Source organism: Lissotriton vulgaris, chromosome 5, assembly GCF_964263255.1.
Source record: "Lissotriton vulgaris chromosome 5, aLisVul1.2, whole genome shotgun sequence".
NCBI lineage: Eukaryota > Metazoa > Chordata > Amphibia > Caudata > Salamandridae > Lissotriton > Lissotriton vulgaris.
In genome coordinates, this window is record NC_141693.1 from 1,462,573,759 (window position 1) to 1,462,579,758 (window position 6,000).

Below are 6,000 nucleotides of genomic sequence, written 5' to 3' on the forward strand. Positions count from 1 at the left end.
GCAACAACACTGGGCCAAGCGAGTGAGTGAGGTGGAGCAAGGTGGAGGCACTGCAGGGAGCAGAGAAATTCGAAAAAAAACACTATTCAGAGGGTCAGAGGGAAATTTTATAAAGGCCTGAAAGGATTCAATCCCCCAATTACTTGTACATATACAACACAGGAATCCCTAGGTCTTAAAAACACAGATCCTCAGAGAATTAATCTGGGAGGTAACGCCACATTCGGCACTCTATGGTTTAATTTAGTGAAAGCAGAAAAGTGTGCATAAGAGGATACAACTTGATCTTGATCAAGTTGTATCCTCTACATGAGAGGATACAACATGATCTTATTGTTCCCCCGATTAAATCAAGGGCGGACGTAAGACTGTTGTTATTTGGAATCCCAGAGGATGACACTGGGTACTTGAATGTGCAATGATGGGACACCAATAATCCTGAAGTGGTTCAAGTTCGTCTTTTTCACTTCTTTTCTTCTCTGCACTTTTCTGCTTTCGCTAAATTAAACCACAGAGTGCCGAATGGGTCCCAGGGGGACTTGGCAAGAGCCGGTGTCCCCCTGGGGTATTTCGCGCAATGGGATATCCCCATGCGCTCTGATTGGCTGTTTGGGTGTTGGGAGGGGCTGTTCAGGCGCGGGGAGGGAGCGGGAGGTGCGACGTCACTCAGCTCGAGTGAAGGAGCGGTGGCGTCGTGTTTTTGGAGCAGCTGAGTGGAATTCCTGTCAGCTGTTTTCAATAGTGACAGGTTGCTGGTTTCTTCGACGGCGTAAAGAGCAGCACGGCAATGTCGGCGGAGGATATTGCCAGAGAGGCTGTAAGAGCACTGGTGGCGGTCGGGCGCTCTGATTTATTGCGCCCAGGTGCTGTGATGGAAGGCTCTGTCGAGGTGAAGCGTCCTCGGCGTCTAGCAGCAGAGGGGGTGAGTTGCGGTGTCGCTGCTTATAGGTCCGTAGCAGGCAGTTCCACAGAGTCTGTGTGTGAGGAAAAAATGCCAGCTGTGAGACCACGGAGAGCGCGCTCCTCAGGCAGGAGTACTCGAGGGAACCCCCCCCCCCCCTTTGCGTTCAGCCTCAGCCCCATGTGTTGTGAGGGGAGGTCAGCTGGCTTTTGAACCACAAGCTAGGAAGAGGGCAGGAAAGCGCGGAGGCAGAGCCAGCTTTGCGCTAGATACTAGAGTTCGTAATGTGCAGTTAAGTGAGGAGGCTCTATGCAGTGAGAGCAACGCAGGAGTTGACAAGGTGGCACAGGCGCCAGGAGTTTCTTTTCTTCAAAAGGAAGCGTCATTTTCAGGAGGAATACCCCCAACGAGCTATGCTGTTGCCAAGGCTAGAAATAGAATTGAAATTGCGCCAGAGGTTTGCTTTGGGGGACAAAAGAATGCATCAGTGGATTATTCCAGTGACAGCGAAGAGGAAGATTTTGGCCAGTTGGAAGCTGTTGAGTTTGAAGGTGCGGTGAGCGGAGAGACTGCGCTGATGGAGCACACCATGGAGCGAGTGTATTCAGACTGTCAAGAAGTTTTGTTACCTCAGCCTAGAGGCCCTCCACAGGCTTTGATTGACACAGACTTCTTTTATGAGGAGCCACATTCCTCTGGTGACAGATATGACTTCCAAGCTGTTGGGGGGGTTTGTGGGAAACACAAGGTGGGGAAAGTTCTTGTTGGGCGGAGGGCCAGAGTGGGAGTGGGGTTTGCAGTAGGGACAGTGAGATGTTTGAGTTTTTTCCGGAGTCCAGACCTCCCCGCGTCACCCATGCGTGGAGTTTGATTCTGATATGGGTCCACACCAGGGGCAGTGGGTTTGGGTGAACCACGCTGATATTCGCAAGAAGCACTTATCTGGAATTCCTATGGATCAGGTAAAAGGTAGGTTAAGAGCGGTTCCTCGCTGGAGCGGTGGGAACTTTGCAAAGGGCTCTGGTCGCGGTTCTGTGGTACAGAGTTCTATTCCTATTATAGCGAAGCAAAGTGCGGCTTTGGGGTCAGGGCGGGATACCCAAAGCGAATCTGGTGCGGATTTTGGGTCATCGGCCGGGCGCTTTACACGGAGGCCCGTGGCTGATGTGCCAAATTATGACGTTGACACTGGAAATTGCGCTATGCCGAGCACTAGTTTTGAGAATACTGAATTTCAGGAGGTGGATGGTGGTGAATATGATGAATTTGACAAAGAAAATAGGGTTTATTCAAGGGCTTGGGTGTCTAATGAAGCGGCTTCTGGTTTAGGCGGCCAGGAGTTTGGGGTGAAGGGGGAAGGTCATCTCACCTCTTCTAGTGTATTTCAGAGATCTGGAGCGGTTCTCTCTTCGGATCGTGCAAGGCATGGCGGACATCATCAGCGTGATGGTCTTAAGGAATTTCAACAAAGGGCTACACAGCTGCCATCAGGTAAGGAAGACTGGTGGGCTGCATGGACACAGCCTTTGGCAAGCGGCCCACGTGTGGGGCCTGGGGAGGGTGGCACTGACAGGAGGGCAAAAGGTCAAGAAGAATTGGGTACAGTGCCATAGGATACTCCACAGGCAATTTTTTGGTCTGGGGGTCAGAAGGAAAGGGAGGGAGGGGTAAGCCCTGTGTCATCGGTAAGTAGTTCTTTGTGGAGTGAGAATCAGGTGAGTGGTCGTACAAAATTACCTTATATGGGTGTGGCCATGCCCTTGGGCACTCACTTATCGCAAAGGACAAGACAGAGAATTTGGAGCCACGATTATGTGGATATTTTTCGACTTTTACATAGAGATCTGCGGGCTAGAGAAGGTTCTAAGGAGGAAGAGCTGGAATTGTCCCGCTGCCCAAAGGTGCCTAAAACAATATAGAACTGGCCGGCTGCTTTCCTTATACATGCAAGTGTCTATTGTGAGAGTTATCCAGAGAGGGCGGTAGCACTTTTTAAATACATAGATATCACCAGGAGGGCACATCTACAGGCGGGAGGATATGCTTGGTTGAATTACGACGAAGAGTTTCGGGCTAGGGTGAGTCTCTTTAACGATAAACCGTGGGGGGAGGGGGACCAGGAGTTGTGGCTCCAATGGCTGTCAGGGCACCCGTCATCAAACACGTTACATACGGCCAGTGGTTTACCAATAACATACCGGCCCTTTCTGTAGCGTCCCGCCACAATGGGGGCGGGTGGATTTGGGAGAGAACAGTTGCCTACCACGGGAGCTTGTTGGGGTTTCGATCGGGGCTCCTGTCTGCATCAATATTGCAAATTCAAACATGAATGTCCGCAGTGTGGGGGTAGACACGCTATTTTCCAATGCTTTCCCAATCAATTCCAAGGGGACCATGGGAGGGGGCAGAGAGGATGGGGTACCCTTCCACTGCTTATACCAAAAGGCTCCTACCCCAATTAGACTTCAAGGGATGCTGCCGTGTCTGGAGGCCTACCCGGATAATGAGGCTGCAGCTAAATTGATCTGGGGTTTTAGGTTAGGCTTTCGCATTGGGTATCAAGGTCCTCGCGTTCCGCGCTGGGCTGAAAACTTAAAGTCAGCAAAGGAGTTGCCTAATGTGGTACGAGCTAAATTGCAGAAAGAACTGGAATTGGGTAGAATAGTGGGTCCTTTCTCACATTGTCCCCAGCCTAACTTTATGGTCTCACCCATGGGAGTTATTCCAAAGAAGGCCGAAGGTGAGTTCCGGCTTATTCACCGTTTGTCTTGTCCGGAAGGGCAATCAGTAAACGACTTCATCTCGACGGATGACACGGCGGTGTCATATGCTTCAGTTGACGATGCTTTACAGATGGTTCGCAGGGCTGGTATGGGAGCGCAACTTGCAAAATGTGATATTTAGGCGGCTTTTCGGTTGTTACCCATCCATCCCATGGATTTTGAATTATTGGGCATGTACTTTGAAAACGCATATTATGTGGACCGTGTGTTACCAATGGGATGTTCTATTTCCTGTTCCCCTTTCGAGACTTTTAGCAAGTTTTTGGGATGGTGTATTATACGTAAGTCTGGGCATGCAGCAGTTTGCCACTACCTGGATGATTTTTTGTTTGTTGGTCAGGCAGGAAGTGATCAATGCAATAAGGTTCTGGCTTGTTTTCAAGAGATGGCAGGTGAATTTGGAGTACCATTGCCTGCAGACAAAACGGAAGGTCCGACATCGAAGTTAGTCTTCTTAGGTATAGAGATCGATACCGCAGCAATGGTAGCTCATTTGCCCTTGGCTAAGGTGCAAGAGATAAAGTCTTTTCTGCAGGAAATTACCGGTGAAAAGAAGTTGCAACTCCGTCAGGTCCAGAGGCTTCTGGGTTGTCTCAATTTTGCCTGCAGAGTAGTGAGGGCAGGCAGAACCTTTTGCAGACGCCTCGGTTCTGCTATGGCGGGGGCTTCATTGCCGCATCATCACATAAGACTGACGAACAAAGTTAAAGAGGATTTGCTCATTTGGTTGAAGTTTTTGGATGAGTTTAATGGAGTGTCTGTCAATTTTGTGGATGAAGACACGTTGTGGCAGGTCCAGATTTTCTCGGATGCTGCGGGAGCCCAAGGATTTGGGTTATTCTGGGAAGGGCGTTGGTGCGCGGAGCTTTGGCCGGCTCATTGGTTAGAACAGGGCCGTAGCATCGCCTTCCTGGAATTTTTCCCGCTTTTGGTTGCATTGCAAGTGTGGGGAGAAGAGTTCAAGGATCGCTGTGTACTGTTCCATATAGACAACATGGCGGTGGTAAGTCTGGTTAATGGGCAACGAGCGAAAGATGTGAGGGTTCTACACTTGTTAAAGGCATTCATGTTGCAAATCCTTAAGTTGAATATTGTTTTCAAGGCTAAACATATTCCTGGGGTGAACAACTCAATAGCCAACGCTCTATCTCGTTGCAATTGGCAGAAGTTCCGGGAGTTGGCGCCAAGAGCAGACAGACACAAGACGGCGATCCCTTCGACCATTTGGGACCTGGGGGAGTGAGGATTGCGGAGCTGGTGGAGCATTCTATAGCTAAGTCCACGAGAAGGAGTTACCAGCAAGCGTGGTCTGACTTTTTACTTTATGCTGCGGATCTTGAGTGGGACGGTACAGCAGTTGAGAGTGAACAGTTTATGTTGGATTTTGTATTATATTTGATGGACAAAGGTTTGTCTCATACAACGATTTCAGGCAAACTTGCAGATATTTCATTTTACAGCCAGTTATTGTTGGGAAAGACGGTACAGATAGGGTTCATTTTGAGGAAGATGCTGAAAGGGTTTGTGAAAAGCAAAGTGCATGCTAAATCATTGAGGGACCCTATCACATTTGACTTGTTACAACGGATTTTAGGAGTTCTGCCTGGTTGTTGTTACAACAAATGGGAGTTAGTTAGGTTTAGGTTGTGTATGGTTTGGCTTTTCTTTGGAGCGTTCCGCATTTCGGAACTAATTGGGTTAAGGAACCAAGCTGGGAACCAGACGTCGGATATCCACATTTTGGAGGGGAAAATGTTACAGATCAGGCTGAGACAGTCAAAGACAGACCAAACAGGGATTGGGACTTGGGTAAAGTTGGGAGGGAGTGGGGTGGTGGGTTGTTGCCCCTTTGAAGAGTGGGGATCATTTTTACAGTCCAACGTTTTCCGTTCCGGAACAATTTTTTGTCATAAAAAAGGGGACCAGTTGACTTGTTTTCAATTTTTGTCAGTTTTGAGGAAAACTCTTTCATTGGTGGGGGAAAATCCAAAATGTTTTGGAACCCATTCCTTTAGAATAGGCGCGACTACGGAGGCCGCTAGATTGGGTTGGGGGAAGGAAGAGTTACAACGCATAGGACGTTGGAAATCTAACTGTTGTTACAGATATGTGAGATTGTAAATACAATTGTGGTATGTGGTATGGTAGTAATGTTGGTTTTTGTATCACAGGTCGAGTTTTGGATTTCCCTCAAAAAAGAGGACTTCGATTGTGGGACATTCCATAGTTAAATGGTCATCAATTTTTGCTGAACAGCAAATCTGTGGAAGGGGTTGAGGTTTGTATGGCAAAGAACATGAAGTGTTGTGGAAAGGA